Source organism: Lagopus muta, chromosome 24, assembly GCF_023343835.1.
Source record: "Lagopus muta isolate bLagMut1 chromosome 24, bLagMut1 primary, whole genome shotgun sequence".
Lineage (NCBI taxonomy): Eukaryota > Metazoa > Chordata > Aves > Galliformes > Phasianidae > Lagopus > Lagopus muta.
In genome coordinates this window covers 1860430-1873471 of record NC_064456.1, presented here as the reverse complement: position 1 = coordinate 1873471, position 13042 = coordinate 1860430, and positions in this window count along the sequence as shown.

The following is a 13042-nucleotide window of genomic DNA, read 5'->3' as shown; positions in this document are numbered from 1 at the left end:
TGTCGACTGGCAGGCACAGAGATACTGTTATCAGGTTATAAGTAGAGGGAGGAGAGCTGATGTGGGGATAGGAGCCCCCAGCGCAGGATGGTGATGCTCAGATCTAACGCTGCCCTGCAGCAGGGATGCTCATGATGGGGATTTCACCCCATCTTCCCATCTGCGAGCAGTCAGAGAGGCTAATCTGAAGTCCTGAGCTTCCCTTCCCCTCCCAGGGACCCCAAACCTCCCCCCCCCAGGGACCCCAAACCTCCCCCTCCCCTTCAATGGACCATGGTGGGTAGGCAATCACTCTGCCACACCAAGTTCCCTGTTCCCTTAGCTACACGTGAAGCATTGCTAATGCACTTTCCACAGGAGCAGAGCAGGACATTAACCACTTTCCTTTGGTGCAGCGTGTCACCTATAGACAACATCCCGCTCGCTTCATGTCATTACATGTGACAAAGCTCTACATTAGGAGCCATAAATATTTATACAGCATGAACTCAGGCAGCAGAGCCGACACCTTGCACTGCAAAAGGATTCGAGTGTGGAATATAATTCACAGCTCCATCAGCAGCACTCACAGGGCTCCCTCCCTGCAGGGCTGTTCAGTGCCCACCTCCAGCTCTAAAGGGCTTTCCTTGTGAATTTTTCTGCTGGAGTGATTGATACAGCCTTCTCCTCGATCACAAAAGGCATCCAACACAATTCCAGCTAAGTGGAGAGAGTTTCCTTTTCCTTCAGGGTCTTTCAAAGCCATGTACTGAAATCTATTAGTCGCTTTCTTCCATCTTGGGGAGGTTTACCAGTTTAAATGACTCTGGCAGCACAGACCTCTATGCACAGCCACCCCGTGAGATGATCCCTGTGGAGCTGCTGCTCCTAAAGCACAAACTCCTGCCTGCATGTAGATCACACATTTTAAAGGCTTAACATCTCACCTTCCTGCCCAGAGAACAGCCAGGATCAGGATCACTATCGCACCTCCCACCCTTGGTCTTCTGCAGACACAGAACACCAAAAAGCCCTGATCACCAACCACCACCAAGGCTCTCCCTGCAGCTACAGCATGCTCAGGATGGACTGCAGCTTTATTTGCAGAGCTGTTCTCACACAGGTGCTCATCGTTTCACATTTCCAACACTTTTCAGGTGTAACGAAAGATGCCAATCACGATGATAGCAGCCAGCTGCCAAATATCTCCTCTGTGAGCTCCTTGATGGGCGCTCAGACGTTGTGTTCTTTTCCATTAATAGTTTGCTAATGAATTTCTTGGCACATGCGTTCGAGCAAGTAGTCAAATTCAAAGCAACTTGGAGAGATTTTTGTTTCAGAAAGTCAATTCAGAGCTCAGTACTGTGAGCCTTCAGAGCATAACCCCACTGGGGAGAACGTTTGTGGGGTGGGGGGCAGCTGATCCAGTGTTTACCCAAGCGAGTCTTACTGAAAATCTCCAGTCTGCTGCTTGTGCATTAGCTGCTATCTGAGCAGCTGGTTCAGAAGCTGTGCCATGATTGATTTTTAAAAGAAGATCAGGCCAGGGAACACATAAGCTGTTCACAAGTCAGTTTCAAGCCAAGATTTGTCCAGAAAAAAAAGATATTTTCCACAAAGCATTTGCTCAGCTCTAGTGTTGCCCTAACAAATGCTTCATGGAACCCAGAACTTCCAAGCCCCATGAGGATGCTGCAGACCCCCAGCCTGTGCTCCAGCACTGTTAGCCATGGAACTCCTGCATCGTATGGCTAATGATGAAGCTGGGGCATCTCCCCACATGGAAAAGGACTGAGAAAGGTGACCTGGCTCCCCACAGCCTGAGCAGTGTGGGGCTGCAAGCAAAACGAGCTTGCATTAATCCTCATACCCAGCCAGATGACCGCAGCATTAAATTAGCATCTTGTTGAGCGTGTACAGGAGCAGTGGGACATCGATCAATGGGAATGAGCCTCCGGTGGCCATAGATCAGCTGCAGAGTGCTGGGGATGCAGGGTGAGCAGAGAGCTGCAATGAGGACATCCAGGGTGCTCAGCCTGGACAGAGCCATGAATGATGCTCTGCTCTTGAGCTCCTGCCCCTGGTGGGTCTGTAGCACCATGAGTCCATCCAGAAACCCCTCAGATCCACCCCTATGGCTGCTGCAGTGCCTGCAGTCAGCACTTATTCTCAGTCCTGTTCAAGCCCCATCCCCAGCTGGGATATCCATGGCACCAAAACCCAAAGGAGAAGTAAGAGGACGGTGCATAGGGCAGCCCAGGGGAGCTGGGCAGGGGGGCAGAGGGATGCTGCTGGCAGCCAGTGAGCAGCCCTGATATTCACCAGGGTTTCTGAAAGCAGAAGAAACATCCTAGAAAATTGCTCCTGTCTTGTTTCCTCAAAATGCTTTGTAATGAGGCTTGCAAGGCATAAAATTTTCACCACGACGATGGTTTTCCCCTCTCTTTTCCAGCAGCACGTCTCTAAGAATTAGCTGCATGAATACCTAACGGCAGTCTCTGCTAAGAGAAGCTTACGAATGCATGACAGGGCATCCTCCCAGCACCCTGGGATCCCACAGGCTGCCCCAAACCTTCACCCAGAGCCCACATCTGCTTCCCGGGCTGTGCAGCTGCCAAATATCAGACATCTCCCTCCAACCTTCCCCAGCGCTGTGATGGAACCCAAACCCATGGCAGCAGTTTGCAATGAGGGCAGCCCCAGCGTTTGCTTTCTGGAAGGATTTGCAGGGCTCATCTCAGCTGAGTTCATCCCTTGGCTGGAGCTGTGGCAGCTGGAGAGGTGTCTGGGGAAGAGGGCGAGCACTGAGTGCGTTCAGCCCTGAACACCATGTCCTACGTCTGTCTGCAGGCTATTTACACAGCTCCAATTGATTTCTTTGCAACCTGTGATTATTTCAGTTGATTTTTTTTTCCTTTTTTTTCATGCTCTGTTTGTTTTCGCTCTCAGGACGAGGAGCAATGTTCCTCCCTGCTGAAGGGATGCTGATGGGGCAGGCAGTGGCACTGCAGATCCCAAAGTGATGTTCACTCTCCTGCCCCAGCTCTTCAGATGGGGTAGCAGAAATGTGCCACTGGTTGTTGGTCTCATTCCTTTTTCCTGTTATCTCACATCTATGCACGGAGCCATTCGCTCTCACCTGAGATCTATGAGTAAATCCTTCCTGGGGCTGATGCTCTCCTCCTGTCTGGGGGATTGGTAAGCACCAGATTGACTCATTTCCCCCAATCCATTTAGTGGGTCACCTTTCTAATTCACCTTGCCTCTTACCTCTCGTTTCCTGGGAGCTCACTGCTGCTATTGCAAAGGAAGGGAATTATCATGCAGAAAAGAAGTGGGAGAGATGCTATAAATGTAACGCGCGAGAGCAAACCTTAATCATCCTCAACATCAGCTAATTGCCATAGCCTGAGTCCATTCCAAGGAGAACACAGTGTTAAATATAGATGTAGAAATCGGATCTATTTTGGTGGTTTGTGCTCCCTTTGAAGCTGCCTGCTGCTCTTCCTACGGATGTCAACACTGGGAGCTGTCAGCACAGCGTCAGTCTCTTGTTTGGGACGTGGGCTCCTACCAGAGCAGCTGGGATTCTGTTGAGCGATGCCTGACAAACGATAGCAATTAGGATCCTGCTAGATTTTGCACTTGGCCTTTAGGGAAACCTGCTCTCTAACAGCTTCCAGCAGTCCCTTAGAATCACAGGACATTTTTCCTGGACCTTAGGCTAGCAGCACTTCTTGGTCCCTGCTGCACATTCCCCTCTTTCAAAGCACTTTTCTTCCCTGTGCATCGCTTTTGTCCCCATGCTCTGTGCATTTCCTCTCTCCCCCCCTTCCTCCTACCCCTTTAATCTACTCTGCTAAACATCTCCTTCTTAATTAGGACAGTGACACCCATCGAGAGCAGCTGGCCCTGGAGCAGAGGCTTTGGAGCTTGGCTCTCTACAATGAGCTGCCAGGAGACTTCTCCATCCCAGCACTTGTGAAAATGATTTGTGCTTAACTCTTTCTTTCCAAGGGAGATTTGCAGTGCCAGAAATGCTTGTGCACAAGTGGGGTGCTGGGAAGGGGAGAGGAACAGAGGGAGAAAGGGGCCCTGAAGTCGCATAGACCCCACAGCTTCACTCACAGCAGAGCTGCAGGAAATCAAGGCAGAATGCATTGCTCCAACACATCCAAGCTGAGCCCTTGGCAGCACCAGCAGAAGGGCCAAGGTGGCTCTGAGAGATAAAGACCCCATTAATGCCTTTCTCCATGGCTGGCAGGAGTGGCTGGTGCCAAGTTCCCAGCGTCTCATTGCCATAGAGATGGCAGCATCCATCGTGCTCAGCTCAGCGCTGCTCCAGCACTTGGGGACAGAGCTGAGCCAAGAAAGGAGCACTGCCTGCCTATGTCGGCCTGTAGGACTGGCGTAATGAGGAGAAGTGGCTCCCTGCCTCACATGCAGACCCTGGGGCATCCTCTGTCCTCCTCACTGCTCTGTCTGAGGGCTGCCAAGCCGCTCATAAGAGCAACATGAGCATAAAAGCACCCCCAGGCCACCCTGCAGTGGGGCTGGAGCAGCATTTGTGTACCCTTGCAGTGCAGCTCTAAATGGCAGCCACTCAGTGCATGATGATATCTTCTGCTTTTTATCACATGGATGAATGGATTCCCTCAGTTTGATCACTCTGACTCCTTCATCTCAGGTTCTGGAAGAAGATGCTTTCCCATAGCACTGCACACTGAGCTGTGGGAGCTCCAGCCCCACAACCTGTGCATCCTCTGCTCCAGGGCTGCAGGCAGGAGCTGAGCCATCCAACCCCAATGCTTCCCCTGAACAGACCTTCCCCAGATCAGCCCTGCACAGACAGCAGCATGCGTTCCTCACCTCCCAGCAAAGCCTCCCTCCCTCTGCTTTGCTGCCAGCGTGGGGAGATGGGGAGAGCACCACAAAGGGGATGGAAAGGGAAAATCAAAACTTAATAAGACATTAAGACAACAGATTCATTAAAAAGTCGTTAGTCTCTGTCAGGAGCGGCTTTAATTAACAAATGCCAGGAACTGCAGCAGTGTCTTTTTGCTGCCACTGTGCCTCACAGCATCGTGACCACCTGAATGCCACTAATTAAATGCCATTTAAAGCTCCCCCAAACCTGGCAGCAAACCTTCATCACTCTGCCAATTTTCTCAGCAGCTTCTGAATTCACCTCGTTTGTCATTGTCCTCCCCACATGGGGGTGGCACTTCTTGGAAAACCTTTCCTCCCTTCCCAAGGAGTGCTTCTTTCCGTCTTGCTTTTGTTTAGCCAAATCCCATGCTCAGGTTTGATGCATTAACAGTGCTGTACGGCGGCTTGGAGAGCTGGGCTGTCTGTGGTACATAGGGGCTGGAACGAAGAGGGGGGACCCAAATCATCTGTGGTCCTCCGGCATCATCCTCTCATGGTCATGGGAAGGTTCCCATTCAGCCTCCCACTTAGATGCATGCCTCACCTGTGGTGGTTCCAGAGGCAGCTCCAGCTGGGTTTAGCATTAAGGTTAGCATTAGGGTTAGGGTTAGCATTAGATTTAGGGTTAGAGCTCGCCACGAGCCTGCAGATGCTTTAAGGCCATCTCAAGGCACATGTGGAGAAGGGATGGGACTACTGCTCCAGGGCAAGCTGTGTCAGCCTCATTTATTCCTCCACGTTGCACTTGGACAGAGGTTCACTGTCAGTGCTGCACTTGCAGAAAAGAAAGCAATGTGCCCCCCCTGCTGCCCCCAGTGCCTCGTGCAGCTTCCTGCTGCAGCTGCTTTAGGTCTGAGCAGAAGCTGTCACAGCTGAGGGCAGGGGAACTCTGGTCAAGCTGATGTCCCAAAATAACTGAGCAGGGTCACCATCTGGAGCAGCACGGCTCAGCCGGGAATACCCAGGAAAACAAAAGCTGCTCACAGAAATAGCAAAAGGGCAGCAAAGCCCCCTTGGGGGTGAAGCCAAAGCAGGGCTTTGCATCCATCCAGGGGTTCTCTCCTCTTTCCCCTGCATCCAGATGGGTCTCCCTCTCCTCTTCCCCTTGGCTGGGGTTGGTGAGGGAGATGGGCAGCCCTACAGCAGGCATATTTTAGGAACCTTCATACCGACCTCTGTTGGCAAGATCAAATCAATCCAACCACAGGCTCCCGATTTCCTTGAGTTGTTCTTTGCTTGTACTGTTCTTATAGTCCTTGTGATTTTTTGATGCTGCAATCAAAAGCGTTTCCTCAGCTGCACGCACGCTTGGGAACATCAGCAAACACACACTCCATAAAATATACAGCACCATCACGGTGGGATTTACATAACTGTGACACTGAAGGCATCAAAAAGAATCGGTTATTAGGTTTAGGAGCAATTACTGAGATGTCTGCTCGGAAGGGGAGCAAGCTGGGAGCTGGCAGCAGGTTACAGAGGCTGCTCAGCCCTGGGCTCCGTGTGCCATCCATTGCTCTGCTCTGTGCTCATAGACAAGTTCCCAGCTCCAAGCAACCACAGAGCTTCCCATGGCCCCCCCCTTTCCTCCCCTATCCCCTACGTTATCAGGAGGAAAATACACAGAGAGACATCTGGAGAGAGCTGGGGCTTCCCATCAGGAGGCTCTGATTTCTGGATGTGTGCAGCTGGATGCTGCTCAGAGGCTGTGGGATGCTCTGCTGCTCCAAGCAAGGGAGCTCAGGAGGTGGCATGAAATGCCATAAATCTGAGCATTATTCAATCACCTCTCCTGAAATTGCTTTGGGAAGCATTCCTAGCTGACAGCCATCCAGCAGCAACTCAGCCTGCATTGGCAAATGCAGGGCCCAACCCAAACCCATCCCAAAAACAAAATCAGGTAACAGACTAAAGAAGCCCCGACCTGCTTTGCCCGTGCCAAATCCACCAACAGTGCAGATCTGTGGGACATGTGGGGCTGCACTCGGGCAAGCACTGATTGGAACAACCCGAGCTCAATCTTTTTGGTTGGCTTCCAGGCCTGTGAGAAATTCCTGTTGATAAAGGGCTGAGCAGGCGACTTTCAGCTCTGCCTTTGGGTTTGCTCCGTGTTTTCTCACACCGCCAAGCGACGAACTGAGCTCCCACAACACTGTTTTGGCACCCACAGCCCACCAGCAGCCCTCTGCCCAGAAGCAGGACTTCCATTCACCCAACCAAAACAAAACTCATGATAAATCATCGGCAAATTTGTAGCTGCTTGATTGCCATGGCAACCCTGCAGCCATCCTCCTGAGCTGCCTGCGAACGCTTCTCCAGGTAGCATCTCCCAGCTCCCTGCTGCTCTGCACCCATTTACCCCGTTCACATCACAGCCCTGGGTCACACCTGGCTCTGCATCCTGCTCTTGTCCCCATCCTGTCCTGCCTGATGGCATCAAGAGGTGGCACCTGGGGCTGCCACCAGCATCCCATGCTCTACCCAGGGCTGTAATGGTGAAGAGCTCGTTTTTCCCAACCTGCTATAATCTCAGCACCCCTGGATACCACAAAGCAGCAGAAATGTATCTCAGAGAACGCTCTCCAACCAAAAAAAAAAAAGAAAACAAAGCAGATTGGATGTTTTCTCTCTTTGTCCATGCAAGAAGGGCATTATTCTCCATGCTTGGTCCCCTTAATTCTGATGGATTTCACCTTCCAGCAATGCAGACATTCAGCCAGCACACAACAGGCAGAGACAGACGTGCTGCTGGTGTTAACAGGGGCTGAGATCAAAGAGATGGGAGGACCCCATCTCAGGGGGTGGTGGGATGAGAACAGGTCCTGTCCTGGCTGCAGTGGGGCTGCTGGGTGCTCTGTAGGGTCAGCTCCCACCAAGGGCTGATGCTCTGCTGTGGCATCACTGCCTCCAGGATGGATCGCTCTGGAGCCCTCCTCCAAAGCAGCGCTGGCACTCGGGGATTTAATTGCACGCTTGGTATTCTGTTCAGCTCGAGCCCAGGTATTATTTATAAAAATAGCAAGCGGGAGAAAACAGATAGAGAGGAAAAATATCAAAGGGCTCTTGAATTTTCATGCTGTGTGTGAGCAAGCAGCCTTTTGGATCAGATCACAGCCCACTGCCTCCGGGAGGAGTGCTGAGCCCCAGCTGCACAATGCTGCCGGAGCCCAAGGCCAAATCCTGCAGCTCCAGCAGGGGCTTTGCACCTTTGCAAAGCAGATGAGGCTGAAATTTTGCTCCAAGTCCTTTATGAGCATGACTGAATCCTCAAGATGAGGGGGAAAAGGGTCTGCGCTGTGTGCTGCAGTGGGGATGGGGCCAAGTGGTGGCTTAGGGCTGCTGTTGGGCTGGGGTCGGTCCAAAGGCCCCATCCTGCGAGGGCTCAGCCCCACAGCAAGCAGCAGGCTGACAGATGAGTCATCTGCAGCGATGAGAAAGGGCTCTTCTTTTTTCCTAACAGAGTGGTGGAAGGATGCCAGTGAACATAACCTCTGCGACTGCTGGAGGAATCGTTTCGGGGAGGAATTAGAGGCATAATATTAGTTGCAGGCAAAGAACTTAATTAGAGGATTCAGCAGAGATTCCAATTAAAAAAAAAATAAGGAGGGAAACAAGCCCGGTGCATGGCTTGGGGCTCTGGTGGAGAGCAAGCAGGGAGGTGGGCAACCCACAAGGAAAGGGCAGGGCTGCCTGGGAGAGAAGTGCTGGGGGTTCCATATCGATCAGAACATGGGGACAAAAGATGCATGTTTTAATTTTTGAGCCATTCCCTGGTGGTTCGGTGCGGCCACGGCCTCCATGTTCAACAGGGAAGCAGCAACAGGGAGCAGCCTGACAACAGAGGAACAAATAAAAGCTACACGACTGCTGGTGAGGAGCAAGCAAAGCCTGGAGGCCTGCAAGATACCTTCTGATGGAGGCACAGGGCAGAGGGAGAGGGGGAGGATGCTGTGCTGTGTGCACGTGTGGGTGTGCATGCAGGCACGTGAGCTCATGGAGGTGAGCACATGGGTGGGTGCCAACCCAGTGTGCACACGTGGGAGCCCCGTGCATGCCCGCAGAGCACGTGTGCACGCACAGGGGGAGCGAAGGTGCCTCGTATCGTCATGGAAACACTGGCAAATGCGAAGCTGCTGGCAAACACCGCACGCTTGGCCTCATGCAGCAGTGGGGAAGGGGCAGGAGGACCCCCACCCTGTGTGATGCTGGGTAAAGAAAATCGCGTCTTGCAGTCTGTTTTCCAGTCCAGGAGGTGGAAGAGAGGCTGCACTGAGGCCAGGCCTCACCTTTCATAGAGAGGAACAACAGAAGGCTGGAAAAGACCCCCAAGTCCAACCCATCCCACTGTGCCCACCGACCGTGACCCCAAATGTCACATGTCCATGGTCCTTGAACACCTCCTGGGATGGTGACCCAATGCTTCCCTGGGCAGCTGTGCCCGAGCATCGCCAAACATCTGGAGAAGAGCTTTTCCTAACATCCAACCTTCCCCTTCAGTGCATCCCTGCTCTTGTGTCTGCACTGAGGCAACGGGAGCGCTAACAGGACCTGGGGGATCAGCAGACCCAGACACAGAAGGCGTTAATGGTCGCTGTCTGCTGACAAATGCAACAAGTTCACTCGCGCTGGCTGACGCTGCAGCCTTTTAATTACATTTTTGTCTGGCAGTAAAAGAAACAAATCTGACTCCTAAAGCAGCACGTAACACATGAGGCATCATAATCATTTCCTTCCCTGGTTTTTCCTTTCTTTAATCAGCCAACGCTGTGCTCTTTAGGAAGTTTATTTCCCCCCGGACCAATCTCCTGCCTGTAATTTTGAGAGCGGGTGGGGGCGAAGGCTGAAAGAAAGAGAGGAAGAGAGAGTGATATAAAATTTCTGCAATGCAAAGCGAGTTCCATAAAAGAAGACCGCATTACTCAGCGTGCCTCGTGTTCATATAATGGGGGACTCCATCAGGTTTGCCTCACCCCTGTGACTCGCTTCCCAAGGCAGCCATAAAGATGCTGGGAAGGGGAAAGATAAACCGAGCGGCTCCTCTCGCATTGCCAGGGCTGGCAGAGGGATTTGGTCTCTTTGGGGCTCTAACTATGGCTGTTCCTGCATTTTATAGTATCGCCCTTGATTTATGAGCAGCTTTTATAGTAGCTGTAAACCAGCCCCAAAGCAGAGAAATAAAGGAACTAGAGAATATTTCCCCTTCCCACCCAGCTCGCCTCCTGCAGCAGGAGCCTGGTGGTGGTGCGTGGGGATGTGGCTTTGGGATGAGATGGTGAGAGCTCGGGACTGGTGCTCTGGAGGAGGTGTGAGGCTGAGGGGGAGCATCCCTCCATCAGCTGACTGTGTGGCTGTCTCCTGCACCCCAACATTGGCTGCTGCCATGGGTGTGGGTTTGTCACCCAGAGAGAGGACAGAGGTGTCTATGGGCAGTGCTCAAAGTGCAAGGGTTGGTCTGGAGGGATGTGGAGGTTGCCCACTAAAAGAGTGCTGAAAGACACTCCAGAAATGTGCAGAAATAGAAATATTGAAGAAAACAACAATAACGTGTTAACAGCACCTTGAAGCAAGGATTTACTGACAACCCTGAGCAAGCTCATTGCCAGTGTGTGGCTGCTCTGAGCAATGAGCAGCCACCCCAGGCCTATAGGTACACTGCTCCTCCAAAATGGCAATGACTTTGTGGAATTGATGCAATGGCAATTACATCCTGGGTGGCAGCCTGTGCTGTGCTGCTTGGTGCAACAACAGAGCTATGGACCCATCCCCAGCGTGGGGGAAAGAGGTTGGCGTTTGTCTTCCCAGCTGAAAGGGAGGAAAATCATCACAGGTCCCTGAAAATCTGAGATCAGGAAGCTCTGGGGCTTGGGCTGTGCTGGGTTGGGTTGTGTTGTACCCAGCTGGTTGTGTTGTGCCCAGCTGGTTATTCTTGGCATTGCTGCCCAAGGAAGGAATGATCCCTGCCCGCAGCGTTCCAGGTGCCAGGGGTAACATACAGCCACTCTGCCTCAGGCAGCAGCCACGCTGTAACTCAGCAGCAGCAGAGCTTGTGTGAATTATGGCCCTGTCCTGCACCAGAGAGAGCCCTGCCATAACTTATTGCTGCTGCTGGGAAGTGATCTGCTTTATTCCACACAGGGGAGATGCGGGAGGGAAGGGGTGTCTGCTCTCTGGCTCTGGAGGAAGGGCTGCAGGCAGCTTCTGCAAACACCTCCAGGGTTTATGGTTCCCTCCTGCTGCCTGAGGGAGCTGCTGTTACATCCTTAAATCATTAAAGAAAAATAATAATGGCAAAACAACAACGCCTGTATCCATGTAACACCCAGGCGATGCTCTAGGGGATGTTGGCATTTTGTGCCCAGCATCTCTATCCCCAGTGGGGACAGTGAGGTCGGGGAGATAGCTGTGAGGAAGGAAAGGAAAACAGTGCTGGAGCTGATCCTGCCTGTAGCAAACCTGCAGGAGCAAATTGGGCCCTAAGGAGGGAGAAAATTTCCCTGGCCACCATTACTTCTGACTGGAATGGAGGTGTGGTGAGAGAGTGCCACACGCTTTGAGCCCCCACATCCCTACAGCAACTGTGCTGAAATCATTGGAGCATAAAACGGTTGGGTTGGAAGGGACCTCAAAGATCAACTCATTCCTAACCTAAACAGAGGGTCATAGGAAGGCTGGGCTGCAAGGGACCTGACATCCCATCCAACCTCTGCCATGAGCTCAGTGCCCCACCAGCTCAGGCTGCCCACTTGTGGCTTTGGGCATCTCCAGGGATGGAGCACTCATAATCTCCTCCTGCTCCCCAGGGAGCTCATGTGGGGTTGGAAGAGAATGTAAAGCTCCTTCCAGCTCCTCACATATAACCGGCTACATGGGAAGAACATCATTGAGACTGCAAGCTGCTGCCCCAGAAAGAAAAGCTTTAACCCTTTGCACCAGGGGAATATCTTCCAGGTGACTTCAAGTGCACGCATGAGAGCCATGAGAAGTGCTGAAGCAGCAGAGAAAATAAATTAGCACCATCTCGGCTAAAATCCCACACAATTAAAACCTGGATCAGGCTGTACTCATCTGCCTGAAGATAGCATCTTGAGAGTGACACGCATTAGTCATCCTCTGCAGCGGGCTGGCTTTGTGCAGGGAGCAGCGTGATTAGCAGCAAGGTGTGAGACGGGGAGGGCTCAGGGCCACCCGGGTGGCTGGCACACGAGGATGCATTGCTGAGCAATGGTTGGGCACAGCCAGCTGCTGCTCACCCCCATACCAGTGGTGTGGGTCCCCGTTCCCAGCTCGGAGAGGGACAGAGTGGGCAGTAAAAGGGTCTCCCCTCCTGCAGCGCTTCATAGGGTGCTCATTGGTTTTGGCACTGCCCCACCTCTCCCAGCGTTTGGATGCAGCCTCGAGTTTCACCCCTTGTTACTTCAAAAGCCACAAGGGAATTTTCCAGCTGACACCCCTCTCTGCCTCTCAGTTTGTGCTGCGAAGCATTTAAGCGAGGCTAACATTAAGCATGTGCTCCCATTAACTCTCCATTTAAATGCTTTGCTGAATGGGGGCCAACATGCCAGAACATCACCCATTTGGTCTGGGCACATGGGCAGGGATTTTATGTTATTGAAGCCTTGCCAATTAAATCAGGTCACTCCAATCTCTCCTCTTCTCCCTCACTGGCTCTGGCGCATGTGTGCGCGGCTGTTCTCCATCCCTGAGCTCCAGGCAAATGCACGCATGAGATGGTGATTCAGTGGCCACTGTCACCCCTGAGGCACGTGGCATCTGTGGGGCTCTGACATCAGATGGAAAAAGCATTTTGGGGGGAGTATTGCTGGCAAGAAAACAAAAGCTGAGGCTGCTCTGCTGCACTGGTTTGCAGAATCCTGCCTTGGTGGAGCCCTCATCTGTGCCTACATCTGTAGGGGGGGTTGGAACTGGATGAGCTTTAAGGTCCATACTATGGTTCTGTAGGGGTGTGATTCTGTGATTAACCCCAGTTCTCTCTGTCTGACCACAGTCAGCCTTCTGGACTCAGCCTCCAGGCTTCTGCACCCCAAATTTGACTTCATAATTCCACTGAAATTAGGATTGGATGGTGGGTTAAAGAAGGGGAAATTTTGGCTTGACTGAAATGCTGCCGTACAGC